At 27.5% G+C, this 14430-nt stretch overlaps 1 protein-coding gene across 1 annotated transcript in view; it reads left to right on the top strand.

The window, feature by feature from the left end:
• Nucleotides 1-1384: 1384 nt before the first annotated feature.
• LOC147072222 (lachesin-like) overlaps nucleotides 1385-14430 on the top strand; it is a 113029-nt gene continuing 99983 nt past the window's right edge. Inside the window, exon 1 of the mRNA XM_085946470.1 lies at nucleotides 1385-1773. The gene's annotated coding sequence lies outside the window, so the exon portion shown is untranslated. The remainder of the gene's footprint in view (nucleotides 1774-14430) is intronic.

Below are 14430 nucleotides of genomic sequence, written 5' to 3'. Positions count from 1 at the left end.
TTATACAGTGCATAATTACGTTTTTTGTACGTGAATCTTCATTATGTAAATCTTCGTAATATACCCAGATGCAAATATGTATGTACCTACGTTCTGACTGTGGGAGGTAAATTGTTGTATGTAGTGTCAGTGTGTTGTCCATTGTTTACAATTTCCGTCACGCTGTAGTAGAATAATTTATGCGAGAGATATCCAACCAATCGATCGCCTTCAGGAGATGTTAAATCTAATATTTAACATTTTCTCTAGCTACATACTAAAACGATAATATAATATATTTTTACAACTCTTATACAAATAATACTAAGCTTTAAATTACCACTGGTTATTTTTATTGGTCTCTAATATAATATTATGGTATTGTTTATATTATATCGATACATGATATTAATTATAGTATAACACAATATCAGGTGTACATTCTATATAATTTATTAATACTCAGAATTGGTTTTGTTTATTTCAATAGGACTGATATAAACAAGTATTATTTTATTATCAGTAATCATTATTCTTTCCAATAATATTACTCGTATTTAATATTTTTTTATTTTCATTTTTTTTTAAATAGGTACACATTACGCATTTATTTTAAATACATGTTGGTACCTACGATATGTATTACACAATAATATGGCTTTTATATGACCCCATCTTTTATTATTTATAATAATTACTATTATTGTATTTAAACTCACGAATAAAATATGGTTTATTAATTTATAATCTTTATTGTGTTAGCAAAATACTTGTCTTCTTAAATAATTGCTATATAACTACATATGGTGAATGAAAAATTTACATGAATCTTGGCTCATAATTATCTATTTAATATTATAATTAACAATGATATAGACATTTATTGTCAATTAAAATAATAGCATATATTCGTCATTGAGTTTTATTATGAGTGGGTGTGTTATACTATTTTTTATAGCCACAAAGATATTTCCATTATAATAATTGTTAAACTGAGTTTTATTTAATTTTTCTGATCTAAAAATAACAATAAGGTATCCGTTATACAAAAAATCCAATGTGTTACGCGACACATACTAAATCAACAACGCCCGATGTATATTGTAGTGACGCTTTGTGATAGATTGCTAGTCCCACATACGCAAGACGAGTTTTTCCGACACGTACCGTAATATCCGACCGCACATTTGGTATATAAGCCGCCACAAACATATAGAATCAAAGACGAAAAACCATTCACCAAACAAAACTGCTAAGACAGCTTCCGAGGTAGGCGTGTCTGGGAATTCTCTAGCTCCGCCTACCGAGCCGATATTAGACTCGGAACTATTCGGAAAACTTCGACCAACATCGGATAAGGCTTTGCTTTGGAAAACTCTTGCAAAATCATCAGTTGCATGCGGGCATATGCCGAGAAGTGTGAGAGCGCTCGCTGTTTTTTGCTCGTAGACCCTCTACGGACGATCGTAGCACAAACCGGATAAACTTTTAATAGATTCAACGAGTAATTTACATCTGTAATCTAATCAAGTAATTATTTATTCAATTAAATAATAAATTTTCAAATGTGATGTCGAAGTTATATTACAAAGTTATGAAGTTATAAACACTTTTCAACTACTTTTCCAAAAAGTTTCATAATTTTTTTTATGGTTCAATAAAAAAAACTTTATTTTGTTGGTGTTATATAAATAAAAACATCATTCTGAAATCTATAACATTTAGTGACAATATATAAATATGTGAACATCACTCATAGTTTAACAAGCAACATATTTATTACCACAAATGAAGGTAAGGAAAATACAAAATCGATAAGATATTTTTATTTATTTATTCTATACATAATTAATTCCTATATTACTCAACATATGTTATAAGTAGGTAGGTAAAATACTCAATTAATTCTATTGAAAACGGATAACATTTTTACATTTATTTTGTTTTAATAATCATATATGAAACACATTTACGTATTATAAACAAACACAGATATGCATTTTTATAGCAAAACAATTGGAATATAATATGTCTAAATATTATGTGAATAGTAGGTAGGTATAATTAAAATATTTGAATGAAATATATTTTTTCGATTAGGTACTACCTAAGATTTTTTTATCTAATTTAAATATTTAATTCGGAAAAGCCTATTTCATTTTTAAAGTAATATATAAATAAATAAAAACTAAATCTTTCGTGATTGGCACTTTATTTGATATATAATATTTTTTTTAAATACCTAAAATATACTTAAAAAAACAGAGTAAGGAATAAAGTATATATATTTTGATAAATATAAATGAAATTTTATAATTTAATGAATCATTATTTATTTTAATTGAAATAGGTATTGTTTTCATGATCAATTTGATTTCTAAATTAAAAAATATATGTGTATTCCTAATCAAAAGTCATTGTATTGTATTGTCATTTTTTTTTTAATTTAAACAAAAAAAATACATCGATTTTTGGAAAATCTGACTTTTCTTCCATTTAATCGATAAAAACATTCTTTTACCAGCATTAACTATTTTTTTCAAATAATAAAGACTTATAGTATATTCTTCTAATAATAAAATTCTTTTTTTGAATTATTTAAAAACTAGCGAAATAGTTATCTCAATAAATAATTTTTTCGCAATTTAAATTTTATTTGTATATAATTTACACTTAAATTATAATATTATATTCTACTATAATCATTAAAAATACATACAAATAAACCATGTAAAACTTAAACGCTATTTTGAATTCCGCCGGGTAGGTATTACATTTAAAAAAATGTATATCCACAATCAATTTAATTGTGTCAACTGTCTATTATTGGTGTAACGTACCAAAAATTAAAATAGACTAAAATAAACAGTACTTAATTCACGTGATTTAATTATAATCAAGATCAGTTTTGCCGGCTCGGAAAAAAAATATTTGCAACTTAATATTTCAAAGAAAATAAAAATAAACCAAAATAATATCGGTACAGTTCGGTTATGAGGAATACAGCGGAAAACGCATTTTGAAAATACCCGATATACTGGATTATTTGTTCGTTTGGGTTAGTTTAGCTTCGGTTAGGTTGGGTTAGGTTAGGTTAGGTTAGGTTAGATTAGGTTAGGTTTGGTTAGGTTAACCTAACAAATAATCCAGTATATCGGCTATTTTCAAAATGCGTTTGCTGCTGTATTCCTCATAACCGAACTGTACCTTGTTGTAAAGAATATAAATATTATCAATATAACGTAAGTTATAATTATTTTCAAAAACCTAGTATGGCACTTAAATGAAAATAAAAATACATTTTAATTACCATTTATTAAAAATTTAGTTCATATTTTTTAAGAATTAATCAACGATTTTTAAAGTGACTTAATAAGAAACTTACGTATATGAGGTATGCAGTTTTTTATGTTAACTGTTAAATTTGCCAATTAACCTTTACAAAAAAAGCAGTAAAACTTTACGGTTGATTTTTTTGATTTATGATAACATAGATAATTTATAAAAAAGTGTGGGCTTCTAAAATTTTCGGTTTTATATTAAAATTATTATGATCAACCATTCAAAACTTTTCGATTCATGATAATGTAAAAATTGATATAAAAGAGATAATGTGTGGACCTTTTCAAAAAAATGCCTTTCCTAAACGATAAAAAATATAACATGATATTGGAAAAGGTTCTAACCCCATAACTCAAATAAGTAGGAAAATGGTCGTTTATGGGAGAAAATGTCTTTTCACAAGATTTTTATGGTAAAATGAAGCTTAAAATTTTAAATCGTTATGGCTTTGGTTATCAAAATTTGTATTCATGGAAGAATGCGAAATATTTTAAATGCATTTTCCAACGCTAAAATAGTTACGTATTTTAGAATAAATGTGTAAGAAACGGATTAAAGAATTAAAAATGATCACATTTCGATGGGATATTTTCGAATACTTACAAGACCACGATTCCCAGGGGATAAGAGAGAAAAATTTCTATCGGATATACCTAATTTGTTTTTATTTAAAAACGATAGTTATTCAAGTAGAACATTATTAATAGCTCCAGTTTTATTTCATTACAATATTGTTTGTGGAATATTTTTTTGCTTGTTTGCTTTTATATAATATCCTGAACTCGATGATCAAAACTAATGTTGCAGTTTTAACTTATAAAAACCTCACCTATATTGCTATATCAACATCGTCGATGAACGCAATCTCTACTTGTTGAAATAATTGTTAAAATGTCAATTGACAAGACGTTATTCATACTCAAATAGTTTATTCAACTTAACATAAAATAGATCAATGGATTATTTACTAGGCAATTTTATTTCACCGAATATGTCATTTATATTTTATCAATGTTGACTGTATCTAACTGATAATTTTTTTATACTAACCAATTATATGTTAGAGTCTAGTATAAATATGATAATGGCAACGTGAAAACAACCTCAGATTCAAAATTAATTCTAAGTCCCTCGATTAGTCTCACATCAAGTACATGGCTTGAAATAGTGGTCGGTTTTCATAATGGTCGCATTAAAATGATAACTTTTTTATGTCTGTCAAAATGGAGTCGCTCATATTATTACCGCGCTTCAAGTTTTATTAGGAAGGTGAAGGGGATGGTGGATGAGGCTCGCCACCTACCCGTGTAATGGTTTTCATGATAACCCCGCGTTAGTTAATAGTCGCGACTGGGAAACAGTTGAAAATAATTAACGGCCTCCCGCACACGTCGTAAATCCACTGGTGTTATCTCTCGCCATCTATGCACGGACTATTATATAAACACACAAATACACGCGCAATGCACGTATCATCCATGAAAACTGAACGCTTACTGTTTATCTGTAGTAACGAATCAATTTATTATAAGTGCAAAACTGATATTTTTCATTTAAATTGTTTGAGGTCCGAAACACAACTGCAATTGTAAATTTTGTAAAACTGGATTAATGAAACAAAAAATCTCATAAAACTATACCCACCATCATCATATCATTATTTAGATCAAAAACCGCAAATCTGTATTATAATCCATCAGGTGTTATAAAAAAATACGGCAAACCTTTTCATGTTATTTGTTAGCTATAACGTAATAAATTTTCCTTCATGAAACTACATTACATACACTTCAAAATGTACGCTATTAAAAAAAATATATAAAACTCGCGCCGGTACTAATAAATTTAAAAAATAGAAAATAAAAAAATAGCACAATATAATAATTAGGATTAGGACTAATAAATATACAAATTTCTTTTATTACCTACGTATTGATGATTTATTATTGTTAAACTTTAAGTCGTCGTAAATATAAATATAAATGAAATTTTAAAAAATATACCTATAATATATAAAAATTGTTAATTTTAAGTTATATCATACAAAAATACAAAACTTCTTTACTTTTAATCATTCAATTTGCTAATTGTTTTTTTGATATTAAGTGTCACTATTCTTTAATATTATATTATATTCAAATGATACAGAAAATCAACACTAAATTCCTGCTTTTAGTCTTTGGTATGTTAAATTTAAGATTAAAATGAAAATAACAAATGTAAAAAGATTTTTTCAGCAAAAATTGGATTCATTCAAAAGCCTGCAGGTTCCCCACGCCTAGATTTTGTATTATTTCGTATGACTTTAAAATCTTGATTTTAAACATTTAAAAGCTCTATGCATATCACCCATACAACATCTCTACAACTAACAGCTCTCTGCATATGCATACAACAGCTAGTAAAGATTAAAATTATATACTAAATAAAATAAAATACATCAAAATAATCATCTATAAACAATAGCATACGTTATCTATGTATGAAACAGTTTCATATAATATATTATATACTTACTAAATGTTTGATAATATTGAGTGAAAAAATCCCGATCGCTAAAACCGACGGCTGTGAAATACCGTTATAAGTTATTTACTGTGAAATATTATTAAAATATTCCATTAGTTCTGAATATACCCAACAAAAGTAGGTATAGTCTAATACTGCACATCTTCTGTGGGAAGTCATAGACTTATAAAGTGTGCATAGCGTTGTTTGTATTTAGCATACTAATTAAAACATTAGGAGAATTAAAACTTATATTTTAGGAAGCTTAAATAAAAATGTCTGATTAAATTATTTGGTATATTATGCTATCTATTCAAAATATAGCCAAGAAATTTAATTAAATAAATTTTAGAGAATCAATCAATACCTACATAATTGACATTATAAGTGAATAGTATTATTAATATTTTGTGTCATTATTTATTTGTTAAATTATTTAATCATTCAATCATTATTAATTTGTTATTTTATGTATATATTTATGTAGTAGCAAAATGTTTGTGGCCTTTGTCGGTTTTACAATGAAGTCTTGTGATCGGTCATCTTTTGTATTCTGTATTTTGACGCTTGCATGCATAAATACACATACATTTAAACTTGATAGTATATATTTATGTAAATACAATACATACACATATACATGTTGAATAGAGTAATTTTCTCAGAAACTTCTAAAATAAAATTTTGTAGTGTCTCGGAAATAATAGCTTCTCGGTAAAATTTAATTCCATCACTAATTTTTATTCTCAAATGCCTGACATGTCTAATAATACACATAAAAAATGTTAGTCCTGTAAAGGCTAACAGTAATTAATTCGAATAAATTAGTATTTTAAACTGGATATAAGCTATCTAATACTGCTTCTTATGGAGGTTAATGTGGTTTTTGGCTGTTTTGTGGTTACTTTATTACTGAAAAAGGCTTAATATTGTTAAAATAATAATATATTACTATTAATAACAAATCTCTAAATAATTAATAACATTTTAATAAAATTTAGCATGCTCGCTTGACATGCAAAAAATGATAGCAAATGCTACAGTTGTTTATTTCAAATCTCCTCTGTTATCGATTTTTAAATAGAAATAATGTACTTCAAAATTGGAATATCAGACGTGGTAAAAAAATATACAAACATATAAAATAAAATGTTAATCTGATAAGTATATCAAAGTGGCGCTTATTTTTTTAATATGTTGGAGTTTTTTCGATTCCTGTATCATACATACTGCATATAAGATGTTTAAATATTATATTCGGTCATTTGGCATCTAGTGATAGGTTTTATTACACATATCAAATAACCATATAAACGTGTTAATCGTATTTTTCTTCAACAATATAATACATTATATTATGTACATTTCCGATTTTTTTAAATGTAGTTGACAGTCTAATTTGTGTATGTTGTTTATTTGGATAATTTTAGGTTTACCTGTAGAATTCGTTCTAATATAATTCTTTAAGTGATATTATGAAACGGTTTTACATAGTGGTAATAAAAAACAATGATGTTTAGGACGTTTAGGTGTCATGTAAGAAATAAAATAAAATTACCCTAATAGATGACGCTGCCCTTAAACAACTGAGTCTAATAAAGACTGCTCTTACAAATTTAAAAGATTTTTTGTATTTATTATAATATAATTAAGTGTTTTTTACAATATGTAGGTATGTTCAATAATTAGAATGGTACATTCTTAAATCTTGCTAATTATTCGTTGAATAAAAGAAATAGTTAATTAAAAATTATTCGCAAGTTCGAGTAAGTTACATCATAAAAATATTGGAGAGATCCGTAACGTCGGTTAGTAATTAAAGTAGTAGGTACCTACTTTGATTTAATAAACAAAAATTGATTGCCAATAGTAGCTTGATTTGGAAAAGCGCTGATGAGCAGGTATTAAGGGCCAATAGTTAAAATTTGTCGTAATTAGTAAGTCACCTTGTAGCATAGTGGACAATGCGCAAGGGGCGTAAACTCAAGAGATGCAGGTTCAATTCTTGCAGGGTGTCTTACTTTTTGTTTAAATGTCTATTGGTTACAATATAATTTCTCAGAAGTATTTTTCAAAATTATTTATGTTCAAATTTTTAAAATTTTGAATTTTAAAAAATTCTGGCTATATATGTATTGCATTTTTACACTTTTATTCTGTCGAGCCATCTACTATTGTCTGAAAAAATAAAATATTGTTAAAATATATTTAATATAGTGTAGATAGTAAAAAATAACTCTGCCTACAGTATAATAAGTGTGATTGTTGCAAATTGTTCTCAGATATTTTTGATCTAGTCTGCAATATAATATATACATGACCATCTATTCAGTCCATAACAATGCATACAACGCTATAAAATTCTTTTTCAACTAACATGACAAAGTCACAATATAACAGTTCAATAAATACAGAATACAGAAACATTATGAGTTAGGCATTCTGTCGATCTAGTCTAATCAAGTCAACCAATTTTCTTCATTTCTAATTTATCTTTTTATCACTACAGTGTACGGTTATTGCATCAGTCCATGCAGTATGTATTCAATCAGAGAAGTGAGGCATTAAGATCACATCACATACATAGCGGGTGTAAATAAAATAACATAATATTAAACTCGTTATTACAATATTTTCCCATGCGTACCCCAGTAAATACATGTTGCAACAGTGCTCACTGTAAAACAAAATTTAATTGGGACATCATTTTTTATTATATTACTAATACTATCGACCGAAGGTCCTTGATGCTATTCGGATTTAAATTCTAATGGATTTAAGGTTTGTACTATTCCATTTGCGTCGTTTTTTGCGACCCGAGTTTTGTACAGGTAAATACACACTGACAATGAATACAATTTATTCATTCTAACTTATATAATAAATTAATACAATAAAGTAGGTAAAACATCACACATCTATTAAGTCAACTTTTATTTTTGCGATCGGGGTTTCGTCTTTCGGCATCTTCGGGCATCCACCAAGAGCAAATACATATTGATATAATAGAGCAAATATATATTGATATAAATAATTTTCGTTTAAATAACTAATTAATAAAATAATATAACTTGAAAACTTTATTACCAAGTGAATAAACAAATATAAAAACTAGTGTGTGAAAATTTAAGTATCTGAAAATAATGTAGTTTTTATATTAGACACATAATGTAATACACTCAGTAGCCATTGAAATTTCATTTCAATCACAATATCGCAAACAAATATTTAAATTGAATATTACAAAATTAAAACAATTTAAATTCAAATTCAAATACCGCGAAGTACCCTCAGTCGGTAGAGTTATTTTTAGCATTTTGTGCTTTAGTACCGATTAGTTTGAAATATGTCTTTCAAAAGTTGGGCTTATAGACAGAAATAAACGTCAACATCAAAATCAAAAATAGTAGGATTATAGAAATAGTAGAATAAAGTATAATATCGAGGGTATACTTGCAGAACGCATTAAGTGAGTTTTTGCTGTTTTTCTGTTTTAAATGCCAAAATTCTTAGAATTTTACGCTCTACGTTCTGGTAAAACGCACTTAGTCATAGGATATACTGGTAAGAAAATAGAAACTGCATTAAGTCATATTGTTATTTTTTTATACTGACAGAAAGCATTATATGACCTATAATGCGTTCTGTGTGTACAAAATACAGGATTTGTAACATGGCATATGCATTAAGTATGACATAATGCATTCTGTCAGTACAAATTTTGTCAATTGATTTCACTATAGGGCATAGCCCATACCTTTGCAATTTTAATTCATCTGTCTTTAGTGATTAGTGAAACAATACATTGAACCATTTGAAGAATTTATTAGAATGGCTTCGTCTCAAAGAGCAAAACATAATATATTAAAGATGTGTTGGAGTTGTTCTTATGATCGCAAAAAAGATTACATTCTAAAAAATGTTGAGATTAAAATTCCCGTTGATAGAAAACCAAGGAATGAAAAAAGGAAATCCAGACAAAACTAAAGAGTTATTTCTTTTTCAAGAGTGGACAAAAAGTCAGAGTGTGAAAATTTTTTTTAGAGTACTTTACACATTTTAAATAGATCAGTAATTCACGCATTTAAAGGACAAGAAGACGTGGGAGTACAGTTTACGTTACACGATCGTAGAGGTAAACATCCCCCTATTCACAAAACAAGCAATGAGAATTTAATCCATATAAAGTCTCACATAGAATCCTTCCCGTTTATGGAGAGTCACTACACGAGAAAGGACATATATATATATATATAAGGTAATATTTAGACAGTAAATTAACAATTTGCAAAATGTATAGCCTGTGTAAAGACTATTGCACAGAAAAAGGCGTATTACCAGTGACACAGATAACCTATCGTAGAGTGTTCGTTTTTCAAACCAAAAAAGGACCAGTGCACATTTTGTAATAAATACAAAGTAAGTTGGCCCGAAGACAACATCATAATGGAAGAGGATTTTCAGAGTCATTTGAATAGGAAAAATGAATGTCATTCTGAAATAGAAAAGGATAAGGATATGTCCAATAATGATTCCTTATTCATGACTGTAACATACGATCTTCAGAGTGTGTTACATATACCATCCACAGAGGTTTCACTGCTCTATTATAAAAGAAAATTAAATATGTTTAACTTAACTATTTACGAAGGTCCAATGCCGAATAAAGGATTTTGTTTGGCTTGGACCGAAATAAATGGAAAGCAAGGGAGTTGCAAAATAGGAAGTTGTCTCATGTGGTATCTCAAGCAGCTTCCATCGAGTGTAACTGAAATATCTTTCTTCTCCGATACATGCGGAGGCCATAATAGAAATTTGCAAGTATCTGCTCTTTTCTTGAATCTATGGAATGCGATTCTATGCATAGTGCCATAGAAAACAGGCAAAAGTTTGCGTCGATTTATTGTGCCAATGACTGGTTAAATGATGTTTGAATGTCTCGTTTCATTTCGAAAAAGAAACCATACAAAGCAAGCGAGCTAAAATATACTGACTTTTATAACCTCAAATTTTTATCGAATCAGTTAGGTAATAAAAAATAAAAACTTGGCGTAAATTGGCTAAAAATGAAATGTCTTAAATATAAAAAGGAAAAACCATTTACCATTCAATATAAATATGATTTTAGTGATGTGTACGAAACAATAAACGTTTTAAAAATTAGAAATGCTTCGCGTATCAACCAAATTTGTTTTGTAGAAATCGAAAACATTCCACAATTATAATATAAAAATCCATTAAAAATAAGTTGTGCCAAAAAAAAGGATTTGTGTGAAAAAAGTGTAATACCGGACATTTTTCATTGGTGGTTTCAATAGTTATCTGCCGAGAATAACAGCCATCCAGACTTACTTCCGGAGCCCGATATAAATGATTCCAATGCCGAAAACGATGCATAATAATCAACATTTTTTTTTTAAATATTAATACTGATACTAATCTAATTGTTTTCATGTATGGGTGTAAAGTGCAAGGAAATGCAAATAATGTCAATCAGAATTAAGACTAGTCGTAATATGTGACATACTATCTAATCTGCATACCCTTCAGAGAAATGTTATTGTAGTTTACAGTGAATAAATTAATTTCAAAAAAATCTGTTTAAAAATTATTGTGATTTATTATTATTTTCATTGTATTTTTTCTATATTTTTCTAATTTTAAATAAACAATGTTTAACATAAATGATATTATTTTCATTCAAAGTATTATTTTAATTTATATTATACCAATCTAATCATTGCATTGTTATCATTTATCTAATAATACGTCGAAGTTAGCGAATAGTTACTGACAGAATGCATTATGTCAGCGGTCACATTACAATTACATTTTTAAAAAAATATCCATACAACTTATCAACATCAAATCTTTTGTTTTGTATGCCAAAAAGGTTATTCTTTATAATGTAGAAAAAAAAATATATAAATCATAAAACATTCTACGCGGGAGAAAGCTTTGAAAAAAAATTTTAGGTCTTAATGCGATTATCTCAGAACTTGTTTTAATGACTTAATGCGTTCTGTCAGTATACCCTCGATATTATCATACATTTTTTTTTATATTAACTATAAAGCTTTTTAAAATATTTTTAGTAAAGTGAGTTGCAAAGAAGTTTTTCTAATAAGCAAATCGGTAGTAATATTTTTTGATATAAAACAAATTGTTCGCCAAAAACAAAAGTGAAAGCATATGCCAATTACAGCAATAACATAAGTATTTTGATTTTTGCCGATATTTTGAAAAAAAATCATTTAATTTTTTATTCTAAAAAATATTGAATTGTCTTATAATGTTATGATTACCAATCCAATAGTAATTATTTACATTTTCACAAATGTTTTAAATATTGAATGTTATATGGATCCATCAAAAACTTATAAATATGGAAATTTGAAAATAACAATATTTCATTATAAATTAGGATTTTTTGATTTTAACCAATAATTACTAGTTCTTCCTTTTATCGAAGTGTTCAATCGCAATATAAAATGTTAAACGTCCAGAATGACTGGAAACGATAGCCTCAAGCTTTTGTTGGCAGGTATCTGTCGCAGACGGGCGCCTGGAAGTTAGCAGTAAAACTTTTTGACGAGTAACAGCTACCATTAACAAGTTGCTAGCTACATGTGTTGCTAGGAGATGCTAGATGATGTTAGCTGTACTCTTGAATTCGCTATTCCTGCTGAGAACTAGAGCTGCTAATAAAACTTGACAGACGGAGGTAGAGTGCTCTCAGCAACTATCAAATTTGAAACCAGATGTATTTCGTTGTGAACATACACCGCGAAGCTTTCGATTCAATAATGTCCGCAGTGTATTCAGGAATTTAGTTTGCTCGTTGTATACAGAGAAAATATTAATACTTTATCTAAAGACGTTCTTCAATAAGTTATATAGTTATTGATGCTTTTATAGGAAAAGGATAAATATAACTTAAATAATCACAATAACCTGCTCTTTTCATGTTAATCTGTATTTGGCAACAGCAATATTCCTTGCTCTCTATCACGATGTAAACACGTAACTGTTGTAGTCACTTGTTGTAGTCAAAATCATTATCGAGTAATGGTAGCATAATTAGTGTATTCTTAATAATGTTACTGTGACATCTTGGTGAAAAGACATTGTATTAATTTAAATAATACAGAATATAATATATTACTTATTCAACTTTAATTGGAGTTTGCATTAAATATTTATGAAGTATGATAATATAATTAATGTACCTATATTATTCAAAAATAATTATACACTCACTTGGCTAAAATAGTATAAAATACTTGCTTCAAATATTTAGTAGGGTATAATAATACTAGAACATGCAATTCAGTATAACAAACTTTCATATTGAGGTTTAGTAATTGAATAGAAAGTTGTGTTGGTTTTACGTTTGCAAAATTCCAACGATTACAACATTTCAACCAACTGTTACATTGGTGTACTTAATACATATATATTATGTTTAAATTAAATGCTGTACACATAATAATTTAACCAGTATTGATAATAAATAACATTTTGTTGTGCGACTGTCTTTCTTTAGAAACGTAATTAATTTTCTAAAAAGTTTATTTTGCATCCATAGTAAAACAGAAATATTTGCTTGTATTAAATTATTTCATCAAATTCTTCATAACATTTACATACCGACTTGTTTTATGAATATTTTATATGTATTTAATTCCAGGATATTCATTTTTGGGTATTCGTCGAATTTTTTTCCTTCTTTATTCCTTTTTCCTAAACTCTTCTGGTTCATTCCTGAAGCCATTTTTCCAAAAGATTTTTGTGTTGGGTATATGAAAGCAAACGTTGCTCTAAGTATCTATATCCAAAATGTTAAGATAATACGTAGGTAACGGTGCTCAGAGTAAAAAGAGGGTGTTAATAATATACAGTGTCAGTTGCGATGGCCAGAGATACCAAAATAGGGTATCCGATTTTGAAATACCGGATCCTTTGACATATTGCCATTTTAATCGACTATTTTAATATTATAATAAATTCTCGTAAAAATCTGTTAATTATCTTTAGTTTTCTGTTATGGAATCGAATTGCGATGAAGATATAGAATTATTCTGTTGTTTCCTTTTTTGATAATATATTTGGGAATGCATTAAGTCTAACCGTTTTCATGATCAGTTTGAAGTCAACTGCTATATAAATACCTCAGTTTGTTTAATAAATGTGTCACTCATTTCCATGAAACTTATCTATCGTATTGATTATGCTTCAACTATATATAATAAAAATATGTCTAAGTTTTGGACGTTTTTACTTCATGGGTATCATTAAACTAAATGACAAATTTTGTCCATATATTTTGTATTCTTTAACCTGTGTATCTTAGCCACTTCCATTTTCAATAAAATTAAATTATATACGTTGGCTCTATTGCTAAAATATATGTTACTTACATTTTTCAATCAAATTTAAATTTTAGAAAGACATTAAAAATTTATAACTAATAATTGCTTATGAATTTACATAATATAACAAAGGTCTTATCGATTATACATAACCTTCTAGCTTTTTTAAAAAATATATTCATAATAAAAAAAGAGTGTGAAAAAATCGACTTATTTTACGTAAGCTCCG

Source organism: Rhyacophila brunnea, unplaced genomic scaffold (assembly GCF_057557595.1).
Source record: "Rhyacophila brunnea isolate RB1 unplaced genomic scaffold, BYU_Rbru_1.0 scaffold_2, whole genome shotgun sequence".
Classification (NCBI taxonomy): Eukaryota; Metazoa; Arthropoda; class Insecta; order Trichoptera; family Rhyacophilidae; genus Rhyacophila; species Rhyacophila brunnea.
This window is presented reverse-complemented; position numbering and strand designations above follow the sequence as displayed.